This window comes from Elephas maximus, chromosome 4 (genome assembly GCF_024166365.1).
Source record: "Elephas maximus indicus isolate mEleMax1 chromosome 4, mEleMax1 primary haplotype, whole genome shotgun sequence".
In the NCBI taxonomy this organism is placed as follows: Eukaryota; Metazoa; Chordata; class Mammalia; order Proboscidea; family Elephantidae; genus Elephas; species Elephas maximus.
Genome location: NC_064822.1, coordinates 22,452,386 through 22,473,720, shown reverse-complemented (window position 1 = coordinate 22,473,720; position 21,335 = coordinate 22,452,386). Strand labels below are relative to the sequence as shown.

Sequence of the window (21,335 nt, the reverse complement as noted above, 5' to 3'; positions counted from 1 at the left end):
TTACCCCACAGACAAGCCAGATAGTGGGCTTTAATGGGAAGTTAAATCACCTGTGCCCAGTTTAACATAAAATACATCTCTTTGGGCAAATTTCTTATCCCAGGGCTTTCTGAAACTTATCGGTTGTGGGAAAAAATAAGAACTATAAAATGAATATAGTAATCATGATTTTAATTTTTTATGTTATCCTTAGGCCCACAGTAGGAGGTAAAAAGTAACTTGCTGAATGGATAAATAAATGTCAATTTCTTCACAGCTATGAAAAACACAGGAGTAGGATTGACTGGCTGCTGATTGCTTAGGAGCAGAGGGACCAAGACTTGTAAAACACGAATTTGCTTATTTCATTTCAACATGTGTTGGTAACAACCCAGCGGCACCTGAACCCAAGGTCAGCCGCATCTCCAAGAGACTGAGAAAGTCTCTGGAACCAGTGGTCACGACATATGTATGGTTTGTTTGGAAAGCTTACTTACAGGACTGTGGCCCAGGGTGGTGGCTGGACCAGTTCAGCTCTCCACAAGCACCTAGCAAGGAACACAAGCTTATATACTATTCCAGCTGGAACCAAGGCTCATTGTTTTTCTCCCATGTCCTTGGGCAGTCAGTGTTCCCAGGGACTTCATGTCCAGGCCTGGACGGTTTCCTTCCTATTGCTAAGGCATTCCTCGGCCTTGGTCGCTGGCCCAGCCATGCCACTCCTGGCCTTGTACCTTAGCCCTGGTCCATCCTGAATTCAACCCCAGTGTGCTTTAGGGAAGAGCCAAGCTGATTCCATTAGAAGGGGAAGCATATAGCTGAACAGCATTGCCCTACAATATGCATCATTAACACTCCTCTGTATGCACAGTGGGAAACCCTGGTGGCACAGTGGTTAAGTGCTAGGGCTGTTAACCAAGAAGTCAGCAGTTTGAATCCTCCAGGTGCTCCTTGGAAACTCTACGGGGCAGTTCTACTCTGTCCTATAGGGCCGTTATGAGTTGGAATCGACTCAATGGCAGTGGGTTGGGTATGCACAGTGAGGGTACTGGTGAATCAGTGTTAAAATTCTCACCTTCCATGTGAACACTCGGGTTGGATTCCCAGCCAATGCACTTCATATCCACCCATCACCATTCTGTCTGTGGAGGCTTTCATGTTGCTATGTTGCTGAACAGGTTTTAGTGGAGCTTCCAGACTAACACAGATTATGAAAAAAAGCCTGGTGATCTACTTCTGAAAAGCAGCCAAGAGAAACCCTATGAATCACAGCATTCCAATAACAAACTGATCTTGGGGAAGAGGCAGGACCAGGCAGGGTTTCCATCTGTTGTGGCTTGGCATCACCATGAGTCAAGGACTGACTACATGGCAGCTAACAACAATGTGTCCAACACTGGGCTAAGTGTTTAGCAGTGATAAAGAGAATTATACACGCAGATTCAAGCCTCAAGAAACTTGTAATCCAGTTTAGGGTGCTTACAGTGGGAAATACAGCTTTAAGTTTAAAAACACAGTACTTCAAATTGCTTTCTGCCATCACCCACCCTGCGGCCACAACCGGTGCAGAGTCCACCACCCAGAATACTGCCAACACCTGTGCCGATTCCACCACATGCACCACCACCACCACCTGCTTTGCCACTGTTACCTGTGCCATTGTTGTCACCAATGTCACCCCTACTTGCACTGGCATCACCACTTGCACTGCCCCTACCAATGCTGCCACCACCACCCTTTCCACCACTGCTGACCATACACACCATGGCCACCACCGACCTTTGCCACACTGTCATCATGGTTGCCACCTGCACTATGTTAATATCTGTGCTGCTAAAACCAACCATGCTGCCTCCACCACCTGTGCCCTCACCACCACTTGCACCATTGTTACCACCCACATCATGGTCACCACCCATGTCTCCTCCACTTCCCACGTTGCCTCTACAGCCCGCACCACCACCACCTGCATAATAGTACCCATCTGCACCGCCCTCACCACCCACACTTCTGTGACAACCCACATCATGGTCATCACTGACACTGCCGCCACCACCTGCATCATGATCATCATCTTTATCACCAACAGCACCTGCATTATGGTCACCACCCACACCACCATCACCACCCACACTGCCATCACCACCTGCATCTCTGCCACCACCTGCTTCATGGTCACCACCTGCATGGCCACCACCACTCTGAAACAGAAGGGAAATTCCTCAACAAAATAAAGGGCATCTCTACAAAACCAACAGGCAACACCATTCTCCATGGAGAGAGGCTGAAAGCATTCCCTCTGAGAATGGAAAAAAGACAAGAATATCCTTTATCGCCACTCATATTTACCATTGGCTGGAAGTCCTAGCCAGAGCAATAAAGCAATATAAAGAAATAAATGTTATCCAAATTGAAAAGGAAGAATTAAAACTATCCCTATTCACTGACAAGATGATCTTATACGTAGAAAACCCAAAAGAAACAACACAAGAAACTACTGGAACTAATAGAAAGATTCAGCGGAGTAGCAGGATACAAGATCAACATACAAAAATCAGTTCATTCTGACTTCCAGCCAACATGGCACCATAGACAGAAGTACCATGCCATCCCTCCACAGCAAAGATCTGAAAAACTAAATAAAACGGAGACAAACATCATTCCAGAAACCTGAAGTGTCAAATGAAAAGATAAAGAACTCAGCCAAGCACTGAATGGAATAAGAAACTGACAGAGACTGAAAGCAAGGAGAGTTATGTGCCAAGGTGCCTTATTAGCTAACGCAGCGTGGATTCCTTGTCAGATCTTGGACTTGTCAGAGATCGGCTGACAAGGAGCATGGGAAAGCAGTTTCATGGAGCTCCCAACAGGAGACAGAGCACCCGGTAATGAGTGATATATGCTTTCCTAACCCCCACATTTCTTCCCCTCCCCCTTCAGCCTCCTCTGCTTCCCATCAGCCACAGTCTCATGGCCAGGAGGCAACTGCATCCTCCTCAGGCCACTTGAATTTGCCCCATCCACACTGACTGTGTCCCTGAGTTAGTGTTGCTTCTTTTCATCTCTTTTGGTTTCTTCCATGCCTCCACACCACCTCCCTTTCCGTTCTCTCAAATGCCTGGCTCTGTGTGCCATCATTGCTTCTCCTTGAAAGGCTGTGAAACCACACTTGACTGGGGATCCATACTGGTGGGATCCCTGGGGCTTTTTTTTTTTTTTTTGGCTTGTTTTGTCTTCCTTTGTTCTGTTTTGTTTTGCTTGTATCTTTGTTTTTCTTTCTCTTTTCACACTGGGGAACCCCTTCTAGCCAGGCTGCACTACTGGCCTAGGAGACACTCCCCCAATATGTGCAGCCGTGCAAGCGAGATCCCTGGGGGCATTTTTTCCCGTTATTTTCTTAATTTTTTTTCTTTTTTCCTTCTCTCTTTTTCCCCTCTTGTCTTTCTTCATTTCTCAGTTCTTGTCTGTCTATAATTACCTTCTTTTCCTGTCTCCTGAAAATCCGGTGCTGTGTGACATCTATACCGCCTCTAGCCAGGCTATACTGTGCAACCTGGGAGACTTCCCTGGTCTTCGTGGATGCACTGGTGGGACCCCTGGTGACTTTTCTTCTTTTTTATTTTCCAATTTTTTGTCTCATTTTTTCTTCTTTTCCTTTTTGCTTCTCTCCTTTTGTCAGGTTCTCATTTCTCCACTCCAACAACAAGCTCCCTTTGCATTCTTCTTTGTTACTGTTTGTTTGTTTTTCCTTTGTTTGTTTCTGGCACCTGTTTCTCTCTCCTTTTTCTCATACCCATACTAGCTCCATACATCACAACCTCCACCTCTTTCCTGCCTATCTGCACTGTAAACTGAACATCAAACCTCAAAGCAGCACAGGCACGGCCTACTGGAACCTGCCCGGCACTGATTCCTGGCCCATCCTGTCAGCCCTACTATATGCCACAAGCAACCCATCCCACCCTCTCCTATTCAGCTGAACCTACCCTGCTGCACCATAGCTGAATGACTGCCCCATCCATTGGACAAGGAGGTGAAAAGTATCACAACTACAGATGAGCAAACAACAAAGAATGCATAGACCACCTGCTCAGACATAACCAAACAAAACAAAAAAAGGATGAATCAAACAAATCTACAATCAAGAAACAAAGGAGATAACTACTGAATGTCCCGAAGACAGTAGGCAATATCAAAACATATAAAAAAAAGGATAGGATGGTTCCAGTAGGTGACCAAAATAAAACACCAGATGACTTTCCAGTAGAAGAAAAGGCACTAGAACTACCTGACAGGGAATTCACATCTCTTATATTCAGAGATAGCCAAGAGTTGAAGCAAAAGCAGACAAAATGAAGAAAAAATATAAATTTACTGAAAAGGCAGACAAATTCAGGGATAATATAGATAAATATGGATAATATAGATAAAAATGGAAGAATTCAGGAAAATAATACAGGAACAAAATATAAAATAAATTCACCACTAGAAATCATACAAAAACAACAATTAGAAATTCAAAAGATAAACGACAAAATTTCAGAAATGGACAGTGTCATAGCAGGGTGGAGGAGCAGGTTTGAAATGATGGAAGGTAGGATCAGTGAAATTTGGAGACAAACACTTGGATACAACTCTGAGGAAAACTCAGAAAAAGAATGGAGAAAAATGAGGACACCCTGAGAATTATTTGGGGTACAATCAGAAGCAAAAATCGTGAGTGAGCAGAGTTCCAGAACAGGGAAAGAAAACATAAAACACAGAGAAGATCATTGAAGAATTGCCAACAGAAAACTTCCCTAATATCAAGAATGATGAAAAGTTGACCATCCAAGAAGCTCAATGAAAGCCATATAGGATAGACCCCAAAAGAAAAACACCAAGGCGTATCATAATCACACTCACTAAAACCAAAGACAAAGAAAAAATCCTAAGAGCAGCTTGAGAAAAACAAAAATTCACATAAAGAGGAGAAACAATAAGACTAAGCTCTGATTATTTGGCAGAAACCATGCAGGCAAGAAGGCAACTGGATGATATATGTAAAACCTTAAGAGAAATATATTGCCAAACATGAATAATATATCCTGCAAAACTTTTGTCCAAGTATGATGGTGAAATTAGGACACTTCCAGAGAAACAGAAATTAAGGGAATATGTAAAAACCAAACCAAACCTACAAGAATTTGAAATTAGGACACTTCCAGAGAAACAGAAATTAAGGGAATATGTAAAAACCAAACCAAACCTACAAGAATTATTAAAGGGAATCCTTCAGTCTGAGAGCAAACAACATCAGACCACAGCCTGAAACTAGGATGCAAGATTGAGCAGCCAGATACCAAACTAGGAAATGACCTCTTAAGGTCTATCCAAAAACAAAAGAATTACAATAGGGAACCAGAGAAGTTAATCTGTAAATGGCAAAAAACATTATAACAATAAAAGAGAATAAACAGTGTACATATAGAACTTTCTAATGGAGAGGAAGGCAAGGTGATACCAAGTAATAACAGACTGATTTAACCCTAGTAAGATAAGGGTAAAATTCAAGGTAACCACAAAGAAAGTTAACAAACCTACTCATCAAAACAAAGAAGAAAAACGTAAAGCCTCAGTAAAAACAAAATCTAAGAAAACAAAAGAAATGAAAAAGAAATTCACAAACAAGAGGAATTCACCACAGGAGACTAAGAGGAACAAAGAAAATGTTGGTACCACCAAAAAAAAAAAAAAAAGGCACTACAAAATGACAGCAATAAACTCACACTTATCAATAATTACACTGAATGTAAATGGTCCAAATGCACTCATAAAGAGACACAGAGTGACAGAATGGATTAAAAAAACAGGATCCATTAATATGCTGTCTACAAGAGGCACACCTTAGAAACTAAGATGTAAATTTATTAAAAATCGAAGGGTGGAAAAAATATACCAAGCAAATAACCACCAAAAAAGAGCAGGAGTGGCAATAATAATCTCAGATAAAATAGACTTTAAAACAAAATCCACTGTGTAAAAGACAAAGGTGGGCACTATATAATGATTAAAGGCCAATCCATCATGAAGACTTAACCGTAATAAACATCTACACACCCAATGACAGGGCTCCAAAATACATAAAACAAACTCTAACAGCACTGAAAAGAAAAATTGACAGTTCCACAATAATAGCAGGAGACTTCAACACACCACTCTCAGTAAAGGGCAGAACATCCAGAAAGAAATTCAACAAAGATACAGAAGAGCTAAAGAGCACGATCAGCCAACTTGACCTCATAGACATATATAGAACACTCCACAAAATAACTACAAAGTACACATTCTTCTCCAATGTACATGGTACATTCTCCAGAATAGACCACATCTTAGGCCACAGAGTAACCCTCAAGAAAATCCAAAACATGGAGATAATACAAAGTATTTTCTCTGACCACAGTGCCATCAAAGTAGAAATTAACAACAGGAAGAGCAAGGGAAAAAAAAAATCAAAAACATGGAAACTGAATAACACCCTGCTTAAAAACCACTGAGTACTAGAAGAAATTAGAGATGGAATAAAAAAAAATTCCTAGAATCAGACAAGAATGAAAACACATCATACCAAAACCTTTGAGACACAGCAAAGACAGTCCTCAGAGGTCAATTTATAGCAACAGATGCACACATCAAAAAAGAAGGGACAAAATCAAAACATTAGCTACAGAACTTGAACAAATAGAAAGAGAACAGCAAAAGAAGCCCACAGCCACCAGAAGAAAGGAAATAGCAATGATCAGAGGAGAAATAAATGAAATAGAGAATAGAAAAACAATAGAAAGAATCAACAAAACCAAACAATGTTTTTTTGAAAGGGTCAACAAACTGACAAAATTGACAAAAGAAAAACAATAAGAAATGAAATGGGGGACATTACAACAGAACCAACTGAAATAAAAAGGATTCTAACAGAGTATTATGAAAAACTATACTCCAACAAAAAAAATCTACCTACCAAAACTAACACAAAATGATGTTGAAAGTCTGAACAGACCCATAACAAGAGAAGAGATTGAAAAGGTAATATAAATAAATAAATAAAACTCCCTACCAAAAAAAAAATCCCTAGCCCAGATGGCTTCACTGGAGGATTCTACCAAACATTCAGACAGGAGCTTAAACCAGCACTACTCAAAATATTTCAGAACATAGAAAAGGAAGCAATACTTCCGAATTCATTCTATGAAGCCAGCATAACCCGGATACCACAACCAGGCAAAGACACCACAAAAATAAAATTATGGACCAATATTCCTCATGAATATAGATGTAAAAATTCTTAACAAACTTCTAGCCAATAAAATTCAATCCACCCAGTGCCATCAAGTCGATATCATATCACAAAAATAATATACCAGGACCAAGTAAGATTCATACCAAGTATGCAAGAATGGTTCAACATTAGAAAATCAATCAACGTGATCCACCATATAAACAAAAAGAGACAAATCACTTGATCATCTCGATAGATACAGAAAAGGCATTCAAAAAAGTCCAATGCCCATTCCTGATGGAAACTCTCAATAATAAAGGGCATAGATGCAAAACAAACAGCCAACATCATTCTTAATGAAGAGGGGCTGAAAACATTCCCCTCGAGAACAAGAACAAGGCAAAGATGCCCTTTATCACCACTCCTATTTAACATTGTGTTGGAAGTCCTGAAAACTAGAGCAAGAAGGCAAGAAACAGAAATAAAGGGCATCCAAATTGGTAATGAAGAAGTTAAACTCTCCCTATTTGTGGATGATACGATACTGTGGATGATATGATACTATACATAGAATAGCCAAAAGACTCCACCAGAAAACTACTGGAACTAACAAATTCAGCAGAGTAGCAGGACACTAGATACACATACAAAAATCAGTTGGATTCCTATACGCCAATAAAGAAAATGATGAAAAGGAAATCGGGAAAACAATACCATTTGTAATAACCCCTAAAAAAGAAAATACTTGGGAATAAATCTTACCAGCGATGTAAAAGACCTATACAAAGAAAACTACAAACACTGCTGCAAGAAAACAAAAGAGATCTACATAAACGCATAAACAGACCATGCTCATGGATAAGTAGACTCAACACTGTGAAAATGACAATTCCACTCAAAGCAATTTTTTAAATACAATGCAATCCCATGTACCAACAACATTCTTTAAAGAGATGGAAAAACTTATCATTAACTTTATATGCAAAGAGAAGCAGCCCCGGATAAGGAAAGCACTATTGAAGAATAAAGTAGGAGGACTTGCACTACCTGATCTCAGAACCTACTATACTGCTATGGTAATCAAAACAGCCTGTTACTCGTACAATGACAGATATAATGACCAATGGAACAGAATTGAGAGCTCAGATGTAAATCCATCCACCTACAGTCACCTGATCTTCTACAAGGGCCCAAAGTCCATCATATGGGGAAAAGACAGTCTTCTTAACAAATGGTGCTGGCAAAACTGGATGTTCATTTGCAAAAAAAAAAAAAAAACAATAGGACCCATACCTCACATCATATACAAAAACTAACTCAGAATGTATCAAAGACCTAAACATAAAGCCAAAAACCATGATGTTCATAGAAGAAAAAATAGGATCAATGCTAGAGGTCCTAATACATGGCATTAACAGGACACAAACCACAACAAACAACACACAAGCTCCAGAAGATAAGCTAGATAAATGGGATCTTCTTAAAGTTAAACACTTGTGCTCATCAAAAGACTTCACCAAAAGAGTAAAAAGAGAACCTGCAGAATGGGAAAAAAAATATTGGCTATTACAAATGAGAAAAAGGTCTGATCTCTAAAATCTACAAGAAAATTCAACACCTCTACAACAAAAAGATAAATAATTCATTTTAAAAATGGGCAAAGGAAATGAACAGACACTTCATCAAAGGAGACATTAAAGTGGCCAACAGACACATGAGGAAACACTCACGATCTCTAGCCACTAAAGAAATGCAAATCAAAACTACAATGAGATACCACCTCAGCCCGGCATTATTGACACAAATCAATAAAACAGGAAATAAACGTTGGAGAGGTTGAAGGGAGATCAGAACTCTTATGCAAAATGCAAAATGATACAACCATTTTGGGAAACAATATGGCACTTCCTTAGAAAGGTATAAGTATAAAAAGAAATACCATATGATCCAGCAAACTCACTCCTAAGAATATATCCTAGAGAAATAAGAGTGGTCACACGAATAGACATATGCACACCCATGTTCATTGCAGCATTGTCCACAATAGCAAAAAGATGAAAACAATCTAGATGTCCATCAACAGATGAATGGATAAACAAACATGGTACATATACACAATGAAGTATTAAGCAATGATAAAGAGCAATGATGAATCTGTGAAGCATCTCATAACATGGATGAATCTGGAGGGCATTATGCTGAGTGAAATAAGTCAATTACAAAAACACAAATATTGTATGAGACCACTACTGTAAATGCTCATGAAAAAGTTTACATACAAAAAGAAGCAATCTTTAATGGTTACGAGGGAGGGGAGGGGTGGGGATAGAAAAACACTTAATAGACAATAGATAAGTGGAAACTTTGGTGAAGGGTAAGACAGTACTCAATACTTGGGAAGCCAGCACAACCTGTACAAGGCCAGGTTATGGTAGCTCCATGGACGCATCCAAACTCCCTGAGGGACCGAATTGCTGGGCTGAGGGCTGTGGGGAGCATGATCGTGGGGGAATATCTAGCTCAATTGCCATAGAGTTTATAAAGAATATGTTCTACATTCTACTTTGGTGAGTAGCATTTGGGGTCTTAAAAGCCTGTGAGCAGCCATCTAGGATACTCCACAGGCCTCACCTCTTCAGGAGCAAGGAAGAATGAAGAAAACTAAAGATACAAGGGTAAGATTAGTCCAAAGGACTAATGGACCACATCTACCAAGGCCTCCACCAGACTGAGTCCAGTACAACAAGATGGTGCCCTGCTACCACCACTGACTGCTTTGACAAGGATCACGATGGAGGGTCCTGGACAGAGCTGGAGAAAAATGTAGAACAAAGTTCTAATTCAAAAAGAAAGACCAGACGTGCTGGCCCTACGCAGACTGGAGAAACCCTGAGAGTATGGCCCCTGGACAGCCTTTCAACTCAGTAATGAGGTCACTTCTGAGGTTCACCATTCAGCGCAAGATTGAACAGGCTCATGGAACAAGGCAAGCCTAAAGGAATGCACCAGCCCTGGGGCAGGGACCGGAAGGCAGGAGGGAACAGGAAAGTTGGGAATAGAGAACCTGGGGTTGAGAAAGAAGAGCGTTGACATGTCGTGGGGTTGTTAACCAATGTCACGGCACAATGTGTGTACTAACTGTTTGATGAGAAACTAGTTTGTTCTGTAAACCTTTAACTAAAGTCCAAAAAAAAAAAAAAAAGATGCTGAATGGAGTAAAAAAAAAAAAATCTGTTCATTCCTATACACCAAAGGAGATAATTTCAAAAAGGAAATCAATACCATTTACAAACAGCCCCTAAAAAGACAAAATACTTAGGAATAAATCTAAACAGGGACACAAAAGACCTATACAAAGAATACTGAAAAACACTATTGCAAGAATGGAAAAATATACCATGTTCATGGATAGAAAAACTCAACATTGTGAAAATGTCAATTCTACCCAAAGCAATTCACAGATATAATGCAATACCAATCCAAATTCCAACATTCTTTAATGAGATGGAAAAACTAATCACCAACATTATATGGAAAGGGAAGAGGCTTCATATAAGCAAAGAATTACTAAAGAACAAAGTAGGAGGCCTCACACTACCTGATCTCAGAACCTACTATACAGCCACAGTAGTCAAATCAGGCATATATAGACAAACAGGCACATACAAAAACAGGCATATAGACCAATGGAACAGAACCAAGCACCCAGGTGTAAATCCATCCACCTACAGTCAGCTGATCTTTGGCAAAGAACCAAAGCCCATTAAATGGGGAAAAGACATTCTTTTTAACAAACGGTGCTGGCAAACTGAATCTCTCCGGTGGACAGGGAGTATGGGAAAGCAGATTCACAGAGCTCCCAGCAGGAGACACAGCACCTGGTAACTGGCAATATACACTTGACCCTTTCACCCTTAATTCCCCCCACTGGGACTCTGCCACTTCCTTCTGGCTGCAGTCTCTTGGCCGGGAGGCACTGGATTCGGCCCTGTTCTGCTTGGATTCACCCCGCCCACACTGACTGTCTCCATCAATGTCATTTGCTTGTTGCTGATGCTGCTTTAGTCTGTGCCTTTTGGTTTCCTTCCTGCCTCTCATCACCTCCCTCCCCTCTCTCTCAAACACCTGGCTCCACGTGGCAGCTTTGGTTCTTCCTGAAAGGCTGTGAAGTGCCACTCAGCTGGGGAGCTGCTTCCCTGGTCAGTGCCACCATGCTGGTGGGGTCCTCAGGATTTTTTTTGTGTGTTTTTTTGTTTATTTGTTTTTGTTTTGGTGGCTTGGGAGCCCTTTCTGGCCAGGCTGTACTGCCCAGCTTGGGAGCTACCTTTCGGGTCTGCGAAGCTGGGCTGGTGGCATTCCTGGGGGCTTTTTACTTTTCTTTTCTAATTTTTATTTATTCTACTTTACTTTTTCGTTTCTTTTCTCTTTTTGTTTTTCTCCATTTCTCAGTTTCTCATTTCTTCACTCTAACAGCAAGTTCCCTTTGCACTTTTTTTGTTCGATTTTGACTTCTATTTCTCTCCTTTTACTCTTCTTTTCCATACCCATCTTAGCTCCAAACATCACAACCTCCCCCCTCCTTCCTGCCTACATGCATCGTGTGCTGAAAATCACACCCCCGAGCAGCAGAGGCACAGAGTACCAGAACCTGCCCTGCACTGATTCCTGCCCCTGTCAGCCCTGGGACTGCCACAAACAACCCATCCCAGCCCCTCTTCTTCAGCTGGACCTGTCCTGCTGCACCATAGCTGAGCAACTGGCCCTGCCCATTGGACAAGGAGGTGAAAAGTATCATGCCCAAAGACAAGCACACAACACCTGCTAAAACATAAGAAAATAAAACAAAAAAGTAGGTTGAAACAAACAAATGTACAATAAATAAATGAAGAAAATAATTACTGAATATCCCAAACACAGCAAAAATATCAAAACATATTAAAAAAAAAAAAAGGACAGGGCGGTTCCAGTAGACATCCAAAAAAAAACACCAGAGGTCTTTCCAGTAGAAGAAAAGGCACTAGAACTACCTGGTAGGGAATTCAAATCTCTAATATTCAGAGCTATTGAAAAGTTGACTCACAATGAGGAAAAAACAGACAAATTCATGGAAAAGGCAGACAAAAAAAATGGAAGAATTCAGGAAAGTAATACAAGAAAAAATGCTGAGACAAATTCACAATTAGAAATCATACAAAAAGAACAATTAGAAATTCAAAAGATAAACAACAAGATTTCAGAAATGGACAGTGTCATATACGGGCTGAAGAGCAGGTTTGAAACAGTGGACAAGATCAATGAAATTGAAGACAAGTACAGATACGACTTGGTTGGAGGAAAAATTAAAAAAAAGAACAAAGAAAAATGAAGAAATCCTCAGAATTATGTGGGATACAAACAAAAGCAAAAATTTGCAAGTGATCAGAGTTCCAGAAGGGGGGAGGGAGAAAACAGAAAACACAGAGAGAATTATTGAAAAATTGCTGACAGAAAACTTCCCTAATATTATAAAAGATGAAAAGCTGACCATCTTAGAAGCTCAATGAACCCCATATAGGATAGACCCCCCAAAGAGAAAATGAACGAGGAATATCGTAATCATATTTGTTAAAACCAGAGACAAAGAATCCTGAGAGGAGCTCAAGAAAAATGAAGAGTCACATAAAGATGGGAAACGATAAGACTAAGCTCTGATTATTTGCCAGAAACCACGCAAGCAAGAAGGCAATGGGATAAAAAAAAAAAAAATCCTTGAAAGAAAAAAATTGCCAACCAAGAATAATATATCATGCAAAATTCTCATTCAAATATGAGGGTAAATAAGATAAACAGAAATTAAGGGATATATAAAAATCAAACCAAACCTACAAGAATTATTAAAGGGAGTCCTTTGGTTTGGGAACAAACAACATCAGACCACAGCCTGAATCTAGGATGAAAGATAGCACCAGCCAGATACCAACCTAGGAAATAAACTCTCAAGGACTATCCAAAACCAAAAGAATTACAACAGGGAACTAGAGAGGTTAATCTGTAAATGACAAAAACATCAGAACAATAAAAGAGGGATAAACTGTGTAGGTATAGAACTTTCTAATAGAGAGGAAGGTAAGGTGATACCAAGTAATAACAGACTGGTTCAAACCTAGGAAAATAAGGGTAAATTTCAAGGTAAGCACAAAGAAAGTTAACAAACCTACTCATCAAAATAAAGAAGAAAAACATAAAGTCTCAATAAAAACAAAAGAAATCCACATGCAAAAGGAACTCAGCACTGGGGAGTAAGAGGAACAAAGAAAATATCAGGATCACAGAAAAAAAGCACTACAAAATGACAGCAATAAACTCATACCTATCAATAATTACACTGAATGTAAATGGCCCAAATGCACCCGTAAAGAGTCAGAGAGTGTCGAAAGGGATTAAAAAAAAAAAAGGGTCCATCAATATGCTGTCTACAAGAGACGTACCTTAGAAACAAAGACATAGATTTATTAAAAATCAAAGGATGGAAAAAATATACACCAAGTAAACACCTACCAAAAAAAGCAGGAGTGGCAATACTAACCTCAGGTAAAATAGACTTTAAAACAAAATTCACCATAAAAGACAAAGAAGGGCACTATATAATGATTAAAGGGATGATCCATCATGAAGTCTTAACCATAATAAACATCTACACACCAAATGATGGGGCTCCAAAATACATAAAACAAACTCTAAAAGCACTGAAAAGAGAAACTGACAGTTCCACAATAATACTGGGAGACTTCAACACACCACTCTAAGTAAAGCACCCTCAGTAAAGGACAGAACATCGAGAAAGAAACTCAACAAAGATATAGAAGAGCTAAAGAGCGCAATCAGCCAACTTGACCTCATAGATATATATAGAACACTCCACCCAACAACTGCAAAGTACATATTCTTTTCCAACGCTTGTGGAACATTCTCCAGAATAGACCACATCTTAGGCTACAGAGCAATCCTCAATGAAATCTAAAACACTGGAATAATACAAAGTATCTTCTCTGACCACAACGCCATCAAGGAAGAAACTAACAACAGGAAGAGCCAGGAAAAAAAAAATCAGTTACGTGGAAACTGAATAACACCCTGTTTAAAAACCACTGGGTAATAGAAGAAATCAGAAATGGAATTTAAAAATTCCTAGAATCTAATGAGAATGAAAACACATCATGCCAAACCCTTAAGGACACAGCAAAGGCCGTCCTTAAGGTCAATTTATAGAAATAGATGCACACATCAAAAAAGAAAAAAAGGGACAAAATCAAAGCATTATCTACACAATTCGAACGAATAGAAAGACGACAGCAAAAAAAAGGCCCACAGCCACCAGAAGAAAGGAAATAATAATGATCAGAGCAGAAATAAATGAAAAGAGGATAGAAAAACAATAGCAAGAATCAAAAAAACCAAACTAAGGTTCTTTGAAAGGAGCAACAAAATCAACAAACCACTGGCCAAATTGACAAAAGAAAAACAGAAGAGGACACAAATAACCCAAATGAGAAATGAAATGGGGGACATTACAATAGACTCAGTTGAAATAAAAAGGATCATAACAGAGTATTATGAAAAACTATACTCCAACAAATTTGAAAACCTAGAGGAAATGGACAAATGTCTAGAAACACATTACCTACCCAAACTAACACTAAATGATGTTGAAAATTTGAACAGACCCATAACAAGAGAAGAGACTGAAAAAGTTAAAAAAAAAAAATTCCAACAACAAAAAAGCCCTGGCCCAGATGGCTTCAATAATTCCACCAAACATTCAGCGAAGAGCTTATACCAGTCCTACTCAAACTGTTTCAGATCATAGAAAAGAAAGCAATATATCTGAATTCATTCTACAAAGCCAGCATAACCCTGATACCAAAACCAGGTAACCACAAAAAAAGAAAATTACAGACCAAAATCTGTCATGAATATAGACGCAAAAATTCTCAACAAAATTCTAGCCAATAGATTTCAGCAGCACATCAAGGAAATAATACACCACAACCAAGTAGGATTCATACCAGGTATGCAAGAATGGTTCAGCATTAGAAAATCAATCAATGTAATCCACCATATAAAGAAGAGAATCACATAATCATTTCAAATGATGCAGACAAGGCATTCAACAAAGTCCAACACCCACTCCTGATAAAAACTCTCAATAAACTAGGTATACAAAGGAAATTTGTCAACATAATAAGGGGATCTAACCAAAACCAACAGCCAACATCATTCTTAATTGAGGGAGGCTGAAAACATTCCCCTTGAGAACAGGAACAAGACAAGGATACCCTTTATCACCACTACTATTAAACATTGTGCTGGAAGTTCTACCTAGAGCAATAAGGCAGAAAAAAAAATAAAGGGCATCCAAATTGGTGAAGAAGAAGTAAAACTGTTCCTATTTGCAGATGATATGATAGTATACATAGAAAACCAAAAAGACCACAAGGAAACTACTGGAACTAATAGAAAGATTCAGCAAAATAGCAGGATACAAGATAAACATACAAAAATCAGTTGGATTTCTATACACCAATAAAGAGAATGATGAAAAAGAAATCAGGAAAATAAATACCATTCATAATAGCCCCTAAAAAAATTAAATACTTAGGAATAAATCTAACCAGGAATGTGAAAGACCTATATGAAGAAAACTAGAAAACACTGTTGTGAGAAATCAAAACAGAGCTACATAAAGGGAAAACATACCATGCTCGTGGACAGGTAGACTCAACATTGTAAAAATGACAATTTTGCCCAAAGCGGTTTACAAATAAAATGCAATCCCAATCCAAATACCAACATTCTTTAAAGAGATGGGAAAACTAATCATTAAACTTTAAAAAAAAATAATTTTTATTGTGCTTTAAGTGAAAGTTCACAAATCAAGTTAGTCTCTCACATATAAACTTATATACACGTTACTACATACTCCCATTTACTCTCCCCCTAATGAGTCAGCCCAGTCCCTCCTTCCAAACTCTCCTTTCGTGACCGTTTTGCCCGTTTCTAACCCTCTCTACCTTCCCACCTCCCCTCTAGACAGAAGATGCCAACACAGTCTCAAGTGTCCACCTGATACAAGTAGCTCAATCCTCATCAGCATCTCTCTTCCAACCCCTTGTCCAATCCAATCCATGTCTGATGAGTTGTCTTTGGGAATGGTTCCTGTCCTGGGCCAACAGAAGGTTTGGGGACCATGACTGCCGGGATTCTTCTAGTCTCAGTCAGACCATTAAGTCTAGTCTTTTTATGAGAATTTGGGGTCTGCATCCCACTGCTCTCCTGCTCCTTCAGGGGTTCTCTGTTGTGGTCCCTGTCAGGGCAGTCATCAGTTGTGGCCGGGCACCATCTAGTTCTTCTGGTCTCAGGATGATGTAGTCTCTAGTTCATGTAGCCCTTTCTGTCTCTTGGGCTCATAGTTATCGTGTGACCTTGGTGTTCTTCATTCTCCTTTGATCCAGGTGGGTTGAGACCAACTGATGCATCTTAGATGGCCGCTTGTTAGCATTTAAGATCCCAGACGCCACACTTCAAAGTGGGATGCAGATTGTTTTCTTAATAGAATTTATTTTGCCAATTGACTTAGATGACCCCTGAAGCCATAGTCCTCAAAACCCCACCCTTGCTCTGCTGACCTTTGAAGCATTCGGTTTATTCAGGAAACTTCTTTGCTTTTGGTCCAGCCCAGTTGAGCCGACCTTCCCTGTATTGAGTGTTGTCCTTTCCTTCACCTAAAGTAGTTCTTATCTACTATCTAATCAGTAAATAACCCTCTCCCACCGTCCCTCCCTCCTCCCTCTTCTAACCACGAAAGAATGTGTTCTTCTCAGTTTAAACTACTTCTCAAGATCTTATAATAGTGGTCTTACACAATATTTGTCCTCTTGCACCTGACTAATTTCACTCAGCATAATGCCTTCCAGGTTCCTCCATGTTATGAAATGTTTCACAGATTCATCACTGTTCTTTATCAATGAGTAGCATTCCATTGTGTGAATATACCATAATTTATTTATCCATTCATCCGTTGATGGACACCTTGGTTGCTTCCAACTTTTTCTATTGTAAACAGTGCTGCAATAAACATGGGTGTGCATGTATCTGTTTGTGTAAAGGCTCTTATTTCTCTAGGATATAGTCCGAGGAGTGGTATGTCTGGGTCGTATGGTAGTTCTATTTCTAACTTTTTAAGGAAATGCCAGATAGATTTCCAAAGTGGTTGTACCATTTTACATTCCCACCAGCAGTGTATAAGAGTTCCAATCTCTCCACAGCCTCTCCAACATTTATTATTTTGTGTTTTTTTGGATTAATACCAGCCTTGTTGGAGATGGAATCTCATCGTAGTTTTAATTTACATTTCTCTAATGGCTAATGATGGAGAGCATTTTCTCATGTATCTGTTAGCCACCCGAATATCTTCTTTAGTGAAGTGCGAGTTCATATCCTTTGCCCAATTTTTGATTGGGTTGTTTGTCTTTTTGTGGTTGAGTTTTAACAGAATCATATAGATTTTAGAGATCAGGCGCTGGTCGGAAATGTCATAGCTGAAAATTCTTTCCCAATCTGTAGGTGGTCTTCTTAATGTTTTGGCGAAGTCTTTAGATGAGCATAGGTGTTTGATTTTTAGGAGCTACCAGTTATCTGGTTTCTCTTTGTCATTTTTAGTAATGTTTTGTATTCTGCCTATGCCTTGTATTAGGGCTCCTAATGTCCCTATTTTTTCTTCCATGATCTTTATCATTTTAGTATTTATGTTTACATCTTTGATCCACTTGGAGTTAGTTTTTGTGCATGGTGTGAGGTATGGGTCCTGTTTCATTTTTTTGCAAATAGATATCCAGTTATGCCAGTACTATTTGTTAAAAAGACTATCTTTTCCCCAATTAAATGACACTGGGCCTTTGTCAAATATCAGCTGCTCATATGTGGATGGATTTATATCTGGGTTCTCAATCCTGTTCCATTGGCCTATGTGCCTATTGTAGCAGTACCAGGCTGTTTTGACTACTGTGGCTGTGTAATAGGTTCTAAATTCAGGTAGAGTGAGGCCTCCCACTTTCTTCTTCTTTTTCAGTAATGCTTTACTTATCCAGGGCTTCTTTCCCTTCCATATGAAGGTGGTGATTTGTTTCTCCATCACATTAAAAAATGTCGTTGGAATTTGGACTGCAATTGCATTGTATACATAGATGGCTTTTGGTAGAATAGACATTTTTACTATGTTAAGTCTTCCTATCCATGAGCAAGGTATGTTTTTCCACTTATGTAGGTCCCTTTATTTTCTTGCAGTAGTACTTTGTAGTTTTCTTTGTATAGATCTTTTACATCTTTGGTAAGATTTATTCCTAAGTATTTTATCTTCTTGGGGCTACTGTGAATGGTATTGATTTGATGATTTCCTCTTCAATGTTCTTTTTGTTGATGTTGAGGAATCCAAGTAATTTTTGTATGTTTATCTTGTAACCTGAAACTCTGCTGAACTCTTCTATTAGTTTCAGTAGTTTTCTGGAGGATTCCTTAGGGTTTTCTGTGTATAAGACCATGTCATCTGCAAATAGAGATAATTTTACTTCTTCCTTGCCAATCCGGATACTCTTTATTTCTTTGTGTAGCCTGATTGCTCTGGCTAGGACTTCTAGCACAAAGTTGAATAAGAGCGGTGATAAAGGGCATCCTTGTCTGGTTCCTGTTCTCGAGGGAAATGCTTTCAGGCTCTCTGCCTTTAGAATGATGTTGGCTGTTAGCTTTGTATAGATGCCTTTTATTATGTTGAGGAGTTTTCCTTCAATTCCTATTTTGCTGAGACTTTTTATCATGAATGGGTGTTGGCCTTTGTCAAATGCCTTTTCTGCATCAATTGATAAGATTATGTGGTTTTTGTCTTTTGTTTTATTTGTATGGTGGATTACATTAATGGTTTTTCTAATATTGAACCAACCTTGCATACCTGGTATAAATCCCACTTGGTTGCAGTAGATTAATTTTTTTGATGTTTTTGATGGTTAGAATTTTGTTGAGGATTTTTGCATCTATGTTCATGAGAGATATAGGTCAGTAATTTTCTTTTTTTGTGGTGTCTTTACCTGGTTTTGGTATCAGGGATATGGTGGCTTCATAGAATGAGTTAGGTTGTATTCCATCATTTTCTATGCTTTGAAATACCTTTAGTAGTAGTGGTCTTAACTCTTCTCTGAAAGTTTGGTAGAACTCTGCAATGAAGCCATCTGGACCAGGGCTTTTTTTTTTGTTGGGAGTTTTTTGATTACCTTTTCAATCTCTTTTTTTGTTATGGGTCTATTTAGTTGTTCTACTTCTGATTGTGTTAGTTTAGGTAGGTAGTGTTTTTCTAAGAATTCATCGATTTCTTCTAGGTTTGCAAATTTGTTAGAGTACAATTTTTTATAACAATCTGATATGATTCTTTTAATTTTATTTGGGTTTGTTGTGATATGGCCCATCTCAGTTCTTTTTCAGGTTATTTGCTGTATTTCTTTAGTCAGTCTAGCCAATGGTTTATCAATTTTGTTATTTTTTTCAGAGAACCAGCTTTTGGCTTTGTTAATTCTTTCAATTGTTTTTCTGTTCTCTAATTCATTTAGTTAAGCTCTAATTTATATTATTTGTTTTTTTCTGGTGCCTGATGGATTCTTTTGTTGCTCGCTTTCTGTTTGTTCAAGTTGTAGGGACAGATCTCTGATTTTGGCTCTTTCTTCTTTATGTATATGTGCATTTATTGATATAAATTGGCCTCTAAGCACTGCTTTTGCTGTGTCCCAGAGGTTTTGATAGGAAGTATTTTCATTCTCATTGCATTCTATGAATTTCTTTATTCCATCCTTAATGTCTTCTATAACCCAGTCTTTTCTGAGCAGGGTATTGTTCAGTTTCCAGGTATTTGATTTCTTTTCCCTGATTTTTCTGTTATTGATTTCTACTTTTATGGCCTTGTGGTCTGAGTAGATGCTTTTTAATATTTCGATGTTTTGGATTCTGCAAAGGTTTGTTTTATGACCTAATATGAGATCTATTCTAGAGAATGTTCCACGTGCACTAGAAAAAAAGTATACTTTGCAGCTGTTGGGTGGAGTGTTCTGTATAAGTCTATGAAGTCAAGTTGGTTGCTTATAGCAATTAGATCTTCAGTGTCTCTACTGAGCTTCTTACTGGAAGTCCTATCCTCCAAAAGTGGTGTGTTGAAGTCTCCTACTATAATTGTGGAGGTGTCTATCACACTTTTCAATTCTGGTAAAGATTGTTTTATGCATCTTGCAGCCCTGTCATTGGGTGCATAAATATTTAATATGGTTATATCTTCCTGGTAAATTGTCCCTTTAATCATTATGTAGTGTCCTTCTTTATCCTTTGTGGTGGCTTTAACTTTAAAGTGTATTTTGTCAGAAATTAATATTGCCACTCCTAAATCGTTAGCTTTTTATGGAAAGGAAAGAAGCCCCGGATAAGTAAAACACTACTGGAGAAGAAGATAAATTAGGGGGACTCACAGTACGTGACTTCAGAACTTACTATATAGCTATGGTAGTCAAAACAGCCTAGTACTTGTACAATGACAGAGATATTGACCAATGGAACAAAATTGAGAACCCAGATATAGATCCATCCACCTACTGTCAACTGATCTTCAACAAGGGCCCAAAGTCCACCAAATGGGGAAAAGACAGTCGTTTTAACAACTGGTGCTGACAAAACTGAATGTCCATCTGCAAGAAAATGAAACAGGACCCATAGCTCACACCATACACAAAAACTAATTCAAAATGGATAAAAGACCTGAATATAAAGCCAAAACTATAAAATTCATAGAAGAAAAAATAGGATCAACACTAGAGGCCCTAATGCACGGCATTAGCAGGATACAAATCATAACCAACAACACGCAAACACCAGAAGATAAGCTAGATAACTGAGAACTTCTAAAAATTAAACATTGCTCATCAAAAGATTTCGCCAGACTTCTTGAATTCATTTCTCCTGACTCAGCGTCACAACCTGAGCTCCCCATAATGCTACCACTACATCTGCTTCTGCCACTGCCCTCATCACTGCAGCC

The 21,335-nt window shown here is 38.8% G+C and overlaps 1 pseudogene; it reads right to left on the bottom strand.

Moving 5' to 3' along the window:
• Positions 1-2,167, bottom strand: part of LOC126074835 (protein Shroom3-like) — a 58,094-nt pseudogene extending 55,927 nt beyond the window's left edge.
• Between the last annotated feature and the right edge of the window lie 19,168 nt (positions 2,168-21,335).